Here is a 15,854-nt window from a genome sequence, read left to right as displayed (position 1 = left end):
GCTCTTTGTACTTCTCTCCTTTGTCATTTCCCACCTTTAGTGATGTTGAATCCTTCTTTATATTAAAATTTTCTCTAGTTTTTTTCTATCAATATGTTATACGGATCTTTTTTTTTTCTTGATGACTAAGACAGCCTACCTTTCTTCATCCAATTGGTCTCTTTGATCCTTGAGTTGCTTTGGTAACCTTTCAGATACTTGTGTAGGCCTCAACATGGCTAAAGGTATGGGGTTGATAATCCTTCAATGCTAGGTATCTTAGGTGCCATTTTCCTAGATTCAGCATTTGTAATTTCTTCTCTCATGGTGCATGTAGTTGTGGTATCTTCTAACCTTTCCATTGAGAGGGTAGCAACTTGTGATGCTAATTCATAGACCGTATTCTCCAATATGCTTCTAGCATTGTCTTCGACTATGATCACTTGACTGAGAATGTAGGTGGCTAAAATTTGTGGTATAATTTCAAGATGAAGTTTCATGAGGGCCAACTTCTTGGCTCTAGAAGGATGCTCAACATCTTGTTTCTTAAGCAGCTCCTCTACCTCCTACTATTTTCACTTCTAGTCCTTCTCTTCCTTTCTTGATTTTTCCTTAGGTTTTTCTATAGCCTTATCCTCCTTTGATGTAGCCTTCTTGTGTTTAGCCTCCTACTATTTTCACTTCTAGTCCTCCTCTTCCTTTCTTGATTTTTGCTTAGGTTTTTCTATAGCCTTATCCTCCTTTGATGTAGCCTTCTTGTGTTTAGTGAGTAGTTTACTAATGAGGTTCTTTCTCCTCCCTTCATTAGAGGTTGTTGATATTGGTATCTCTCACTATGTCTCTTGTTGTTGCTATTGTGCTTTAAGTTTAGCTTGTTGTGGATCATGGAACCTTTTGCTTCTTAGCTCCCCTGGTCATTCTAGTTCTTGGAATTGAGAGGTTTCCATTGCTAAGTGTCTTCGTTGATTCACCTCCTCACCTTCACTATAAGATATGAGCCATATGTCGATGATTAAAGTGATGAAATAATTCATCTAAAAATTGTCCTCATAATCATTAAAATCATCAGTATATACATCTCTACAAAATTTTTGCTATTTGCATCACAATGTGCATCACATTATGCATCGCTATTAGGGACACAAATAGCAACACATGTTACAACACACATTGTGACACATATAGCAATGGGTATAGATTTTATTTGCGATGCTAATAATGATAGCTGCAAATGAATTATTTTTTCTTGGGTGGTAGGGCATATAGCCCCGCTACCCTTCTAGCAATATGTTCTAAACAATGTTTCATAAATCATTTATAAGTTAAGCATGCAACTTTTATTGAAACACATGCATTGTGAGATGCTAGAAGGAAAGAGTTTGTTGATTCAATTTCCAAATAAGTATAATATCAACAATGATATCTCATAAAACTACATGGATTGATAGAGAGAAAAATCCAAAACGAATAAATATATCAATAAATATTGAAAAATATAATTCCATGCAAAGGATGAGAAATATATGGAAGGAAGCCTACATAGAAAGAGCCTACATGGACCATAATGTCAAGAATCATATGGTGGAAGGACTTGCTTAAGCTACTGCGCCAAACACGGACTGTATATACAAGAGAAAGCTCACTCAAGAACACGAGAAGAGAGATGGAGGCCAAAAAGTTTTCTTGCTGATTTCTTCTTTTTCTTCCACACACTATACAATGTACACAAAGTATAGATAAGATACAACATAAAGGAAAGTGGCCTACTAAGTCAAAAAGTGCATAACAGACTACACTAATTGACTAGCGCTATATCTTTGCAAGCTGTATAGGTAGGTGTAACAAACTAAATATAATAATTGATAAGTCAGTGGCCATGTGAGTATCATAATGACCACCAATGTGCTAAGTGTAGACGTGCGGACCCATCTAGCTAGGTGGTCCATCATCAATGTCTACATGTGTTGAGCTTGCCATCTCAACACTCCCCCTCAAGCTCAACTCTATCTCTACAACTCCAAGTAAGCTTCGAAACTTTCAAAGCTTCTCTGTAACCAATGCCTTTGTGAAAATGTCAGCTATCTAATCCTGCGTGTTGACATATACTAGGTCAATCTCTCTTGCAAGTACATTCTCTCTCACAAAGTGGCAGTGCACCTCAATGTGTTTTTTCCTAGCATGGAACACTTGATTCCTAGCTAGTTGTATGCTGCTCATGTTGTCACAATGAATGACAACTGGACCATCTCCTTGCACATCCAAATCACCTAATAACTTTTGTATCCATACCACCTCACATGCTACCATAGGAGCACCTCTATACTCAGCCTCCATACTAGATAAAACAACTATAGGTTCCTTTTTGTTGCTCCATGTAACTGCTCCACTCCTAGGGGAAAACATGAATCCACTAGTAGATCTTTTGTCTGACATGCTACCAAGCCAATCTGTATCTGTGTATCCAAAGACCTGTACATCCTTACTTGCCTCATAAAAAAGTCCATAATGTAAAGTGGACTTCAGATATCTCAATATACATCTAATTGCATCCAAATGAGGCTTTCTAGGCATTTGCATAAACTAACTGACAATGCCAACATCATAGCTCAAGTCTGGCCTTGTGATAGTCATGTAAATCAAACTCCCTACCATCCTCCTAAACATAGTAGGGTCTTCTATTTCATCCCCAATGTCGGCACTTAACTTTACATTTTTCTCCAATGGTACTCAAAGAGGCTTACATGCTGTTATACCATACTTGGATAACATATCCAAGCCATAATTCCTTTGTGATAGCCATATACCATCATCACATCTGATCACCTCAATACCAAGAAAGTATCTCAACTCACCCAAATCTTTCATCTCAAACTTCTTCTTCAAGAAGTCCTTAACTTCAACAATCCCATTGTCACTGTCACATGTAATAATCAAGTCAGCCACATAGATGACCATGATGACCAAACTTGCATCTCCCTTTCTCACATAAAGTGAGTGTCAAAAATACAAAATCTAATATTGATAAGATACTCTCCAATCTTGTCAAACCATGCTCTAGGTGCTTGCTTCAGCCCATAGAGCACCTTCTTTAACTTGCACACATATGTGAGATGCTCTAAATCCTCATAACATGCTGGCTACTCCATATACACTTCTTCTTGCAATTCACCATGCAAGAAGGCATTCTTAACATCCATTTTCTACAAACTCCAACCTTTGGATGCTACCAAGGCAATTACATATCTAATAGTTTCCATTCAAGCAAGTGGACTGAATGTCTCTTCATAATCTATGCCATATGTTTGAGCATAGCCTTTTGCAACCAGCCTAGCCTTATACATGCTAAATGAACCATCTCCATTATTCTTGACTTTGTAAACCCACTTACAATAGCCAATAATTTTCTTACCCTTAGGCAAGGGTACCAAATCCCAAGTCTTATTGGCTTCTAATGCAACCATCTCCTCATCCATTGTTGCATCCCAATGAGCATGACCAACAGCATCCTCAAAGCAAGTGGGCTCAACATCCTCAACTAGTTTCACCATATAAGCATAATAGTGAGTTGCATAACCTTCAAAGCCAGATCTTTTAATAGGGTATCTGACCCTGCTAGACTTGCATACCACTGGATCACTCAATGGAGCCTTTATATTACTATGAGCTCTCTATACACCTAGTATCCTGATTGAAGGAATACCAAGCTCATCATCCAAACTCTCTGAACCACTAGAATCTCCATCAAATCCCAAATGAGTAGTAGATGCATCATTACCATCTAGCACTTTCTTCTTTCCTTTGTCTTTTCCTGTAATACTTATAGATACACCTAAAGGTGTGGGGCTACTCAGTCTCCCAGACCAAGGTCTCATTGTAGGTGTTGTACCAGATGATGTTTTTGGTCGACTAAGATTTCGTGATTCTTGCTTTTCTTTTTGGATATAGCTATCATGATCATTATCATCATCTAATACATCACTAGTAGGTGCATACCAATTGTTCATCTCATAAAAAATAACATCACTGCTCACTTTGAACTTACTTGTGACAGGGCTATAACAATGATACCCTTTCTGCTCTAAAGAGTATCCAATAAAAATACATTTTTCAACCTTTGGATCAAGCGTCTTCTGTAGCTTATCTGGCACATGAACATATGCAACACATCCAAATATCTTCAAGTGTGATACGTCATGCTTCTTACTAGTAAAACATTATTCAGGAGTCATCCCATGAACTGCAGCTGTGGGGGTTCTATTCATAATATAGACAGTAGTATGGATAGCTTCAGACCAAAAAAAATTGGCATATTCTTTTCAGCCATTAATGCCCGTGCAACTTCTACAATATGCTTATTTTTTCTTTATGCAACCCCATTTTGTTGTGGGGTATACCTGCAAATAATTTTTTCTTTTTATCCCACTCATTAGAGAGGTACTCTCCCCCTCCATCTGATCTCAAGTACTTCACTTTCAAGCTTGTTTCTATTTCAATTGCTGCCTTGAAAGATTTGAAGTGCTCAAATACATCACTCTTTTCCTTCATGAAATATACCCATAGCTTCCTTGAACAGTCTCATCAATAAATGTGACAAAGTATTTGCTACCACCAAGAGATACATTCTATGTAGGTCCCCAAACATCTGTATGCACTAGATTAAGTATATTTCTGCTTACTTCTCTATCATGTGAGAAGGGTTGTCTTGCATGCTTACCAAACTGACATGCTTCCCAAAATTTATGCAATTCTGCAACTCTAAAAGAAAGCAACTGTGTAATCAATCCTCTAGACTACATTAATTTCAGCCTTTGCATATTTACATGTCCAATACGCTTATGCCATATTTCAATATCTGCAACTACTCCTTTTCCTTTAGCATACATAGCAGCATCCATTGCAGGAAGTCTAGCATCTAAAGTGAACATGTGGCCAACTCTACTTGCTTTTGCGACCAACATGCACTTATCATTAAAGTCTTCTACAAAACAACCTTTTGCATTGAATCGGACCTGCAACCCCTACTCTACCATTTGGCCAATAGACACTAGATTCTTTGTGATTGATGGCACATGTAATACATCTGTCAGACTCTTTGTCTGGCCATCATGCAAGGACAAGTGAACCTTTTCAATGTGTGAAATTGTGTGGCATGAATCATCACCCATCTACACATAACCTGGGTTTTGTGAGTCTTGCATCTCTGGAAACGATTCAACATGACTGGTCATATGATTAGATGCGCATGAATCGACATACCATACATCATCATGTGTCCCCTTTCCTATAATTGCATTCATCATATGATGCATAACAAACAAATGCTCATTTTTGTCTTCACTTTGTCGTGAAGACGATGCATAGTTTCCTTGCTGCAATTTATCACTGCTAATATCATCATTCTTAGCATACCAATGGGCTGCAATATGATCTGTCTTGCCACAAACTCCACAACAATGGCAAACAATAGCAGAATTTCTAGAACCTCTGTTTTTCCATCCACCTCTTCCTTTAGAGCTCCCCCTGCCTCTAAAGTTTCCTCGGCCTTTTGAAACCTATATTTCACCAAATTGGTGATTGAACCTATTTTGTTGGTTATCGCCAGCACGTCCCATACCACGGCCTCTCGAAGAGGATCTACCATGTCTCGAGTAAAATGCTTGGACATGTTCACCATTTGTTACAGATGAGTCACCTTGCATATTGATCTCTTCAGTAATCACTAGAGAGACCAACTCATCAAAATCTGGAAATGGCTTCCGTACGTATACTAAAGTAACAAAGGATTTCCATGCCTTCTCATTATTGAGTCCACTCAAAGTGGATGAAACCAAATCATCATCATCAAGCATTGCATCAATCGCGTTGCTAAAGCATCTACAATGCTCCTCACCTTTAACACATACTCATTGACAGACATTTTCCCTTTCTTCAATGTATTCAAGTCTTGCTTGAGTTGAATCTTTCGTGACTTTATATTTACTGAAAACATGTTCTCAAAAATTGTCCAAGCTGCATGTGAAGTTTTTGCATTATTGATATGTCCAAGCAATCAATGACTGTATATAGCTAGTACATCACCTTTTTGTCTTTTGCATTCCATTCTTTCCATGCATTTAATTCATCTGCAGTCGGAGGTCTGGCTCTTTTATTCACCTGAAACAAACTCATAAAGGCCCTTTCCAATGATGAAGTTCGTCACACGGAACTTCCATGAAGGGTAGTTGTTCTTGTCGAGCTTCTCATTAATGGGATTTCCACTATTCTCTACCATTATCACAAAAAAGGATACAACACAGTAAGCTAGTCTTCTGCAGCCTTTCACAACAAGTGCATAGCAATACACTAAGAAACTTTTTTCACTGATTGCTCAATCGTACATGTAATCTGTAACTTTTTTGCAGATAAATCCCACACATACTCCCTCTCCCCGCCATGCAACGGCTCAAGGGGAGGGACTTAAAACAATTTTGCAATTATCTTTTTTTTTGGTCCCTTGAAGGGGAGTTCCTACGGTGGCTTGCGGTTTCGAGCCACGGCTTCATATGCACCACGTGGGAATGGTATTGATAATCCACAAGGATGGAGCACTTAGGCCAAGGTTCTTTTTTTGTTGCGGGAGAATTCTCCAAACTGCTTTTGCGCAGGATCTAGAGTCGCTAATATTTCATTGTAGAAATATTACAGGATGCAAAAAATCTATCTAGCTTAATTGCAGTTTAATGCATATTCTTGAAACTTTTCATATATATATATATATATATATATATATATATATATATATATATATATATATATATATATATATATATATATATATATATAAGCATGAAACTTCCATGAAATTTATGTGCAATTTAACGGCTTCTAAGTGTAATTTTAATTGATCACCTAAGATGAATGCAATGAACAAAATTTTCCTAGTATTCTCATTATCTCAAAACATGCTCAATTAAGTTGCGATAATTGATGTAAACATTCTTTTATCCCAATTTATTTTCCCTAATACAATGGGGTGCACCTGATTCATAAGAGATGTGTGTAGAGGCAATCGCCAAGACCCACGGATTGCTTATTCTTTTAAGGATTTCAAGCCTAGCACTAATGTATACATCTCACATAGTCGATGCACTATCTATCTCTACGAGTGTAGTGAGCTTACCTCAATGCCCGATGATCGAGTTGCCTCCTCTCCTGAGCACTTTAGTAGATCCACGATCAAAGTGCAAGCTTCAAGTGAGCTCGATCCTCAAGCTCCATGTTCCAAGCTTCATTTCCATGAGCAAGAGAAGAGAAGAGAAGAGAAGAGAAGAAAAGAAAAGAAGAGAGGAGAAGATGGAGAGCTTCTCCACCACGGTCCCTCACCCTCACACACTCACTCCCTCACACTCTCACACTCCCTCTCTCAAGCACAAGCTCAAGCAAGCAAGAAGAAGAAGAGGAGAATGAGAGCTACTTTTTGCCACACACAAGAATGAGCCTCTCATTCACTTTTCAACTTTATATACAAAACCCTAAATCACTTTTGGGTGGTCACTCCCTTATCCCCTTTTTTACATGGCCTAGGCCCTTTTTCCCATTGTCCTCCTATCTTCTTAGCTTTCTTCCTCCCTTTTTCCCATTGCGCTCTTAAAATAAATCATGGTGCACCTTGTGCTCTTTTACACAAGTATTGACTTGTGCTTTTTCTTGTACACATCTCTCTTTGATTTAGGATTTTTTTGCACTTTTGTGTTTCTAGATTTTTCTTAGCATAGTTCCAGCTAATTCCATACCCCAAATGGTAGTCAATACTCGAAAGGAAGTTGGCACCACATAGGTCAGGTCTATTTGAGACTGGCATTGGGCCAGTCGCTCCTCTAAGACTGTCATAATATGGCTTCGTGTTCGGCCATTGTAGCACGGTTTTCAAACCAACAGTTTTCAAATTGACTTAGACCCTCTGATTGTTGCTTTAGTTGTTCTATCTCTAAGAGATTTGGTTGGCAAAGTGCTTCATTGAATGTCACAACTAAGCATAGTTCATCTGCTTCCTCATTAGAGATGATTTGCATGCATTCATATAAGAGTTTGTCATAGTGCTCATTAAGATATTCTTGCTCTTCCCAAGATAGCAAATATGAAAAATATTCCTCAAGTTGCTCCCTAGGGAATGTGCCCATGTTTGCAAGGACGTAGGCACGTGCGAATAATTTGAGTTTAGTATCCAACTTAGTCAAGCACTCTGTGACACTTCTATGTTCCATGAGGGCTTGCTCAGTTGCTATCTCAAACAAGGTTTTGGGAGTTTCCCTAGGCTTTAGCATAGATGGGGGCTTAGGCCTAGATGAGCGAGATTGGTCACTACTAGGATTGCTCTTATTTTTAGGTTTTTTGTGTTTCTCCTCAAGCTTTGCTGCTATTGTGTCATGGTTCTCCTCAGATTTTATTGGTATAATTTTGTCAACCTATTGTGACGGTGTTGTATCCACTCTTGATTGGTCAATATAAGTTATGTTGCTAGTGGATTGAGTGCTATTGATGGTAATGGTTGCTTTGATTTTTCAGAACACACGGATGTCTGTAAGGTTTCATTGCCATTAGGAGAGATGGAAGTGGGTTCATTAGTGGTTGGAATCAATGCTTTATTCCTCAACTCTTCAACACTCTTGGTCTCAATCTTCTTGGCGTCTACAGCTACTTGCAACTGCCATTGTTTTCTCCTCTTTTTCTTGGGAAATTGAGGTGTATCCTTTAAAGATTCAAGACCCTGAACTAGGTGAGCTATTGATGTGATTGGTTGGTCCTCAACATTCTCTTTTTTTGGCATGTCCTTATGGGACATAGCTGCGAATTGTTGAACAACCTTGCTAGGTTGTGAGGGTACAATTGCCTCTCTTTTTGGAGAGTCTAGCTCTTCAACCAATTCCCCCATGTTTAGCCCCTCATCCAATTGCATTGGCAGTTGCTCCTAGTTGGGTGTTTGCTCTAGACTCTTGTCCTTGCCATTGGAACATGCCTCCATTGCTTCTTATCTGAGTGAGTGTTGTGTTTAGAGTTGTTTTTCTCTTGCCTAGGAGGTTTGGGTGACTCTAGTGTAGAACTAAGAGATGGTTTAGGGTTCCTATCATGTAGGCTTGGATGAAACTAGGTAAAAAAGTTAGGGTTGTATTGATGGGAAGCATAGAGATCTAGGATTGCAGGGTCTTGAGCGAGGTAGAAGACATATGTACTAACATCAAGTACCATGCTCCCTACTTCAAGCCTGCTAGCCACGTGTAGATCTTCTTCTAGAAGAAGTTTATTGTACAAGGGATGCTTTTGGACAATGGCAGAAAGGTGGACCTCATGGACCATTTCCAACACTCTTCATGAGGTTGGGGCAACATACGTGGGATCATGTATTGATGTCCAAAGGGCTTTCCTTTGCTCATCGAGTGTCATTAATCGATGGCCAATTTATTTTGGTTAAACTTTGGTTGGAGTACCATATCTGCACAAAGTTACCTTGTCCTTTCCCTTTTTGTTTGATTGCTTCAAGATTTTCCTTGTTTGTCTCATATTGAGTAGTATAGAGTGAGGGTATCAAGCACCATTCTCTAGTTGTGGCCTTTGGGATGTCCTTTGTTACTTCCTTAGCAACATCTACATAGCAAGAGCAAACATGTTGTTGCTCTCGTCCCAAGTCAGGGGTTTAGCTATGAGCTTTGTGTGCTCTGGTGTTGGCCTTCCAATGTCCACATGGACATATGCACGCATGATGCCTATCAACTTGTGGTCAAGCTTCATCATGCACTTCATCATCTTTGGTTTATTGGTCAAATGCGCTATCTCTTTGGCCAAATCTTCAAGAGATTTCTCCTCAAGCCTAGGCTTTAGGTGCTTTGGAAGTGTCGAAGGTGTCAAGGATGTTGGTTGTGACACCTTTTTTGCATGTGAATTACTAAGGACATATTCCACAAGGGGTGTCATCACGGCCAAAGGCAGTGACTGTTGTGATTCTTGATTTAAAGTAGTAGCGGCTAGTTCAGGTGGACTGGCTATTGTTGGTAGATTGCGGTGTCAAGTCCTTAAGTAGATCAGAAGTGGTTTTGTCTTTTGTTTCCCTTTGCGCATTCACTTGTGCAGATCACATCAATTGAGCTAGTAATGGTGGATGGCACATGCATATTCTTAGATTGAGAGCTAAGGGTGGTGTCATGTCCTCCATCTTGGACATTTGGAAGCTCAGATGGAGATAAAGATTGGGATTGAGTAGTTGCACACTTGACGAGTGCTGTTGTGCTTCTTGTCTCTATTTAGGAAAAGAGGGTGTAAGAGATTTGGAACTCCTAGGTGGACTTGGCACTGGTTGGAAGATTTGCTCATGGTTGTTAGATGATTCTGCCATTTTCTTTGTTGAGCAATTAGCCTTACCATGAGCAATATTGCGCCTGTGGTGGTCATTATCCTCTTTGTAAATCCAAAGGCTCCTTGGGCACTAGTGGTCTTTGTGCATGCTCAATGGTTACATATGACATCTTCTTGTTAAGCATGCTAGACTAAGGATCTACCTTTCGGATAGTCATGTTTGGCTTCTTGATTTCAATCATGAGGGGTTCAGTCACTCCGATGTTGTTGACTTGAGACTTGGATTTTTGTTTAGATTTCCTCCTACGCTTCTTTGCTTTTGATACGATGTGGCCTTTAGCTGACAGAGGTAGTTTACCAAGGGTTTTGGTACCCAAATCCATTGGTTACTTGCGTAATACCCTTGAGCATGTAGCAACACTTTGGATATCCATCGCGGCATTGTGCTGGCTCTCCATCAATACCTTCGTCTATGAGGCTTGGGCTTCTTTTGTGGTATTCTATGATATTTGTAAGTCCAAAGCCTATCCTTGGCATTGTCTCCTAACCTTCTTGTTTCAAGCATAAGTGCTTGTGGGTGTTCCCCATAAGGACTAAGAGTTGCATTAGTCGGTGTGAGCTATGATTGGCTTAGTAGGATCCATGCTTCATAGGTCAAGATATTAAAATCAGCTCCTTCATCGATGAGACCATCGACACTATGCTCTCTTTTTTTTGTGAGTTTGACCCTAAGGTAAGTAGGCGGTACTATGTCTTCATCTTTTGAATCTTGGCTTATAAATTCAAGCCTTCTTATACATGCCCTTGAGTCCCCAACTGTACAACCAGATGTGGATTCTCTACTGATATCTTGGGTCATTTGTGCAGTGTTGTTCAAGGTACATCTATCGTTAGGACTATCATGTCTACTCATCCTCATAGTAGTTGTAGCTTGATGTTGTTGTATTCCGCTTTGACTAGATGCAGTCCGAATGCAACATATACATGTTTTTGTGGTGTGGCCTTTTTGCCTTTGTTGGCTAGATTGGCCCATTGAGGTTCTAGGGTCTCTGTTTGTCTTTGTTCGGGTATGGGATTATGATTGGTGTTTTGCAAGTGAGAATCTATGCTTGTGTAGAGCCATTACTACACTAGGATCTAATTTGGAGGACCTGTCACAACGCATGTTTTCTCTCTAGCCTACTTGGGGGATGTGCGGAGGGGGCAAAGCCATTATGCTAAATACCATGCGTGATTTGAAGGACCATTCATAGCCAAGTTTTGAACTACTTGATCTAGATTTCAACCTAATGATAAATCTATGATGTGCTTTTAGCTGTATAAGGTCGCTGGCTCAGTTTCAGGGGTTAGATGTTAAAATTTTGAAAAAATCCAAATTCAGCCCAGCATGTCCAAATTGTAGGGGCCGAATGTCCGATTCAGCCCATTTGATGGTTGAGGGACGAATGAGAAAGGGCTGAATACAAGTGGTCCAAATGTCAAATTTAGATAGTCTGAATGTGGTTGTCCAAGGGCTGAATGGCCGAATGGTACTGGGCTGAATCGACCGAGCCCAGGGCTGGCTGAGTGGTTCATTCGAATAGGTTTGGGCCGAACGGTCGAGGGCCAAGTCACGTGGGCCAAATGCGAAGTTGGTCCGAATGGTGAATTCGACCGGGCCGAATGTTAGCTTGTCCAAGTGGGGTTGGGCCAAGGGCCAAATTTTCACATGTTTGAGTAAGATGGGCCGAATGGTTGATTCAGTCGGTGGGCCGAGTCCTAAGCATTTGAATGGTGGTGGTTGAATGGCCAAACACAAGAGGGCCAAAGGGCCGATTCTAGGACTTAGCCCAGAATTTCCGTCACTCAGACGGGCCGAATGTGGTGTGATTCTAATCGACGCAACAATAAATCACTCAAATCACACGATTTAGGTCATGACATATCGCACACACCTCCAGATCAAAGCTATGGATAGAAGGGAAGAGTTGTATATGCATGGAATAGCAAATAAACTCCAAAATGCAATTTGGCAAACAAATCAAACGCTCTTGCCCTATTATAACAATAGAAACCCCAATGCTTGTTTTCCTTTTTTTTTTCTTATTTTTTTCTACCCTAATGTATCCAAATCATAAAGAAAATACCTACACTACTCCAACATGATTTTCCAAATCTAAAAAACCAAAAACTTACTTGCTAAGGAGATCAAATACCTCTTCAAAGTCCCTCGCTTCCTACCTATCTACCTCAAACACTGGTTCGATGATGAAACCCTTACTTTGATGCTTGATTTGAAGTGCGCAAGTGCTCAAGCTTGAATCTATTGGTCTTGGCAATGGAACCAAAATGTAGAGGCGAGCTCGAACTCAATCGCCAAGACCCACATACTACTTAATCTTTCAAGCGTTTCAAGCCGAGCACTAATGGCTACCTCTCACATAGCCGATGCGCTATCCATCTCTATGAGTGTAGTAAGCTTACCTCCATGCTCGATCGAGTTGCCTCCTCTCCCAAGCACTCCAGTAGCTCCATGATCCAAGTGTAAGATTTATCCTCAAGCTCCATTGCCGTAAACAAGAGAAGAGAAGAGAAGAAAAGAGAAGAGAAGAGAAGAAAAGAAGATAGGAGAAGATGGAGAGCTTCTCCACCACGGTCCCTCACCTCATATACTCACTGCCTCACAATCTCACACTCCCTCTCTCAAGCACATGCTCAAGCAAGCAAGCAAGCAAGGAGAAGAATAAGAAGAAGAAGAAGAGGAGGAGAGCTACTTTTCGCCACATACAAGAATGAGCTTCTCATTCACTTTTCCACTTTATATACAAAACCCTAAATCCCTTTTGGGTGGTCATCCCCTTATCCTCTTTTTTACATGACTAGCTGTTGACTAAGGCCCTTTTTCCCATTGTCCTGCTATCCTCTTAGCTTCCTTCCTACCGTCCATCTACCTTTACGATTTACACAGGTGAGAGCCGGGAGCTCTTAAAATAAATCATGTTGCACCTTGCGCTCTTTTATAAAAGTATTGACTTGCACTTTTTCTTGTGCGTGACTCTCCTTGATTTAGGACTTTTTTTGCACTTCTTGTCATTCCAGATTTTTCTTAGCACTCCTTCGTCTTCTGTTTCACTTTTGCATTAGCTTTGTCTTCTACTTTAGATTTTTTGGATTCTCCACCTTGTTTGTGTGAGGGTTAACAATGTGTTTTCCATATTTGCGGTCCCTTAGTTCACGGTCCCGTTGGTTGTAGTGGGAGTTTCAACGTTTGGAGAGATCTTTCACTTGGGGTCCATCGTTTGCAAGTGGATTCGAGAGATAAAGAACGAGGAATGGATTTGAGATGGAAGAGCGTAAAACAACATGGCTTAGTCGAAGACCGAGATAGGGGAAATTGAGCTAACTCTCTCCCTCGTAGCCTCTCGGGGTAACTCCTCTATCTCTCTCTCAAGCTCATTCTCGCAATCTGTTGGAGGGGTATCCTTCTACCTCCCTCTCTCTACCTCTCTCTTGCAGCCTCCCGGGGTCTTCTTGTGTTTTCTAACTACTCCCCATGCCTCATATTTATAGCTAAACAATAGAAGAAGGGTTGTGGCTTAGAAGAAGAGCTCTTTGTGGAGGGGGTCTTGGAAAAATCAACAATTTGATGCTCAAATCACAATTCTAATAGTTTCATTGGCTCCGAAAGGGGGGTAAAATCTCAAGACACTTGGTTAGAAATCTTTCGGATCACTCCTTCTTTTCCATGTTCAAAGTGTTGTTTACTGCTTGTAAACTATGATCACGACGTGCGCGATTTCGCCAATCCTTCTTTTTTGTATTAAATCTCCAAAACAAGCTTAAAAACCACTTGCTTTTTTTACATGACATCTTGTTCTAAAAATCTCCATAGCTTTTTAGGATATTTACAATAAGTATTATCTAAAATATGCTAGTTTTGCCCAAAAAACTAATATTTTTGGACCATCCATACTATACACATTAACAGTAGTGATTAATATGGCTCATAACTCTCGTTCATATTGTAACTTCTGTGGCTACAATCATTGTCAATCTAAGAAAAATGTCCGATTACGAACCCTCAGTTTTTTATATTTTTAATTAAATAAAAATTATTAGTTATTAATGTTAGTTAGTTTTTACTTTAGGTAGTAACCTTACTAACTTATTAATTGACTAACTAACTTTTGAACTAACCAACTAATTTTTAATTGTGTGGAATTATTATAGCTTCTATCTTCAATGATAATCCCTTCCTCCCACAAAATCTTGAGCTCATAAACTAATGGATGAAGATAGATGTCCGTATTCTTGACTTTGTAATGCCTAGGAACAAGCAAGCTAAGGATCAAGTGCTCCTTGTTTGTAGAAAGACATGGTGGGATATTGTAGTTCACAAGGACTAATAGCCATATACTATAAATGCAATGTGTAGGCGCAGATACTGTCAGTGTAGTAATTCACATGCAACTAGGGAGAGGCGCCTTTACCCCCAACAACCTTCCACTTAAAGGAAAATCTACCCCAATGAGGAGTGAAAAAGAAAAAGAAAAGACAGTACAACATGTACACACATACAACAGGATGAGGAAAGATGTCATCTCATCCCACGCCCATCAATCTCTTGAGGAAGGCAAATGCTCTATAGAGAGGCTTTTGGTGAGCAGATCTATAGGAATTTAGTCAGTCAGATCTTAACAAGGTCAATAGACTTGTCCTCAAAATGACCCCATGTATGGAGTGATACCTCACCTCAATGTGTTTTGTCTTTGCATGGAAGACCGGATTCTTGGCTAATTTAATAGCACTCATAGAATCCAAATGCAGTGTGGGGATAGCATCAATACCAAGGTCATGAATCAAATGTCCTAACCATATGGCCCCCTTGGAAGCCGCAATAGCTGCAGTATACTCAGCCTCAGTGGTGGAAAGAGCTGTACACTTCTGCACCCTGGACATCCAGGAGGCAGCACCTCCAACATAGGTGAACACATAGCCAGAAGTGGACTTCCTACTATCTCCATGTCCTGCATAATCAGAGTCAGTGTACTCCACAACTCTTGTATCCTGACTGCCATAGCATATGCACATATCTCTAAGGCCCTTTAGGTACCTCATGATACCCTTCACGACATCCCAATACTTCTTGCCAACTGTAGCCATGTTGTCTGCCACAACAGCAACTGCAAAGGCAATATCTAGATGAGTGGCTATCATGGCATACATAAGACTGTGGATGCATAGGGAATCTTGGCCATCTCGGCCCTCTACTCATCTATATGTAAACACTGTCTGCGGACAATCGGCCCGTGATACCTTCACATAAGAAGGCAATGGACAACCAATAGGCTTCATGCCCTACATACAAAAGTACTCAAGGACTTTGTGAATGTAGTCCCTCTATGACAAGTAGAGGAGTCCCTAATGCCTATCATGTCTAATGCACATACCAAGTATGTGAGACGCCTATCCCCCCAGATCCTTCATCTCAAAGCTCTTCTTGAGCTAAGCCTTAAGGCCCCAAATGGGCATGCAAAAGAGATACATGAGGTAAAGACCCCACAGACAAA

The sequence above is a fragment of the Lygodium microphyllum genome, chromosome 29 (assembly GCF_053477565.2).
Source record: "Lygodium microphyllum isolate KBCC chromosome 29, Lygodium_microphyllum_v1.1.10, whole genome shotgun sequence".
Lineage (NCBI taxonomy): Eukaryota > Viridiplantae > Streptophyta > Polypodiopsida > Schizaeales > Lygodiaceae > Lygodium > Lygodium microphyllum.
This window is presented reverse-complemented; position numbering follows the sequence as displayed.